The sequence below is a fragment of the Enhydra lutris genome, unplaced genomic scaffold, assembly GCF_002288905.1.
Source record: "Enhydra lutris kenyoni isolate GAN:26980312 unplaced genomic scaffold, ASM228890v2 scaffoldscaffold1, whole genome shotgun sequence".
In the NCBI taxonomy this organism is placed as follows: Eukaryota; Metazoa; Chordata; class Mammalia; order Carnivora; family Mustelidae; genus Enhydra; species Enhydra lutris.
Genome location: NW_019154085.1, coordinates 23,668,491 through 23,670,918, shown reverse-complemented (window position 1 = coordinate 23,670,918; position 2,428 = coordinate 23,668,491). Strand labels below are relative to the sequence as shown.

The window sequence follows — 2,428 nt, the reverse complement described above, 5'->3', positions numbered from 1 at the left end:
GGCAGAGGCAGAGAGAGAAGCTGGCTCTCTGCTGAGCAAGGAGCCCAATGTGGGACTCCTGATCCCAGGACCCTGGGATCATGACCCAAGTCAAAGGCAGTGACTTAACCAACTGAGCCACCCCAGGCGTCCCAATATTATCTTTTTTTTAGTAAATATTTTCATCAATTTATTTTCTGTATTCCTTAAAAACAAAACAAAACAAAAATCACAAGTTTATACTAATGCTTTAAAATATACACTGAAAGAAAGCCAACTCTCATTCATGCTGAAAGTTGGTCTATGTTTTCTTTACTTCTGTTTGCTAAATGATCTTCAATAATTTCTGCAAAGAGATTCCTCTTAAACAGATTGTATGCAAGAAGTAAAAGTTGGCCAGCAACTTTATGAAAATAGTGTGAGCCATAACAAAAGAGATCCATTCCCCGGTCAAGCCCCATATCATAATCACATTCATCATTAGCAAAGTGCACAAAAGTCATCATTTCCTAAATGGGAGCAAAAGCTTTTAGTCAGTCTGTCCTCATCACTTGGCACCTCAACAGTTGTCTTGCAAATTCTCTTGAGGTTGGCATCTGTTTCAGGGAGCTCTCTGTATCCAACATCATTTTTATCTACTGGGACAACCAAGCCTGCACCATGAAAGGTCTTTGTCATGACTTTCTTATCTCTTTGTTTCATCTTCATGGTTCTGTGTTCCAGTGAGTACCCAAGTTCTCTGGCTGCTTCTGTGAGTTTTTCATATATGTTTTTCAAGAGTCTAGTTTTCTTTTTATCTGTTACTTCTTTAAGCTTTTTCATCAGAAACAATTTGCGGCAAACACATTATCTCCGTTTTGAACAATTGTGCAGTTTTTCTTTGCTTCATTTGTACCAACATATACAGGAAGTTCATCAGGAGAATCCCTGAAATACCCCATGTGGAACTGAGTTTTATTATCTCCAGTAACAATGGTCTGGAACTCAGGAGGATCATAGTAAAATCTCCAGTGAAGGTTAAAATTCAGGCTTGCTGATTTTTTCTTCATTTTATGTTTTCCGGCAAGGATATCATAAGGACCTATTAATCGAAGTCCAAGGCTTGTAGAAAGTGAATCAGCTGGGTTTTCAGGATCAAGTTCTTCACAGAACTTCCAGAAGCAATAGAAATCTTCAGGCAGAAAAAGCTTATAATGATTTTCTACTTTTCGAAGGTCACTGGAGACATCAGCTTCACAGGATTTACTTTTCTTCACATCAACTGTTTTCCCATACTGCTGCCCCTCCCCCCCGGGCCTGTGTTTCCCGCCAAAGCTGGCCATTCTGTAGCTGCAGCACCAGCAGAATCCCTCATATTATCTTATAAGTAACATTTTCATGTAGCCTTATATGACAAACATCTACCTTGGATCAAGTTCCTTCAAAAACACCGTAGCCTGTAAGGCTAATGTGCTTCCTTGTTCCGTTATGACATTTTTATAGAGGGGTAAAGAGAAACTCAGACTCAAGTCCATCCCAAGGAGTGAGGAAAAGAGGACTTTTTTCTTGCCTTGTACCCTCCTGCATCCCTCTGTCACTGGTTAGAATTTGTCCCATAGAGATTTAACTCCTCTGTAACTAGGTTGGGTTATCTACATCTGTAGCTACTGCTTGGGAAGCCCAAGTAAGGTATTTCATCCATGTCAGAAAGAAGTGGTAGGAGCTGGAGACTTCAGGCATGTGACTGGATGGGTGTGTGAAGAGCTCTTAGGTTTTATCTTCAGGTCTTGTCACTATGTGCTCTGTTTTCCTAAGAAAGAAGAGTAAGAGTTAGTTGTCTCGCCTTGTCCAGTGTGATTCTATAATTAATTACGCTGGTATTTGTGTACAGTCTTGTTGTGCTCTTTGTAACTCTGAGCACAGAGAACCTTTGAGAATCCCTTGGAAAATCAGACCTCTGTCCCTTCTACTTAGAATATTTGAGATAAATTATTGACAATTACCTCTGAAACTAATGATGTACTTTAAGTTGGCTAATGAATTTAAATTAAAAAAAAAAAGAAAAAGAAAAGGATATTTGAAGCCACGGTTTCCCTGCTGTGATTTTCCCAATGAACAGATCCTGTCTGCTTTGTCTCTTCTAGTCTTTTCTCAAACTGTCATCAGAACCTCTCTCTCTCTTTTTTCCAGTACTGCTAATTTTCATTTAATTTTTTTCTATGTAACTTTAGCATGACCAGGAACAAGAGGAAAATGGGGAATTGTGTCTTTGTCCCATCTTGAACCAAATATCATTCATTTAATTATTTGATTATAGAAATGAGCATATGATCTGCATAATTAACTTTAACTTGCTAAGACTGTTTCTGCAAGGTAATATTGGTGGCATGGATATCAGGAAAATTAATGGTATCGAAGGTGCTTTTTACCTCATTACAATATATAACTATAAATCTATGATTAGAAAGTT

The 2,428-nt window shown here is 38.3% G+C and overlaps 1 pseudogene; it reads right to left on the bottom strand.

The window, feature by feature from the left end:
• Positions 1-263: 263 nt before the first annotated feature.
• LOC111145806 lies at positions 264-1,323 on the bottom strand (annotated as a pseudogene).
• Positions 1,324-2,428: the final 1,105 nt, after the last annotated feature.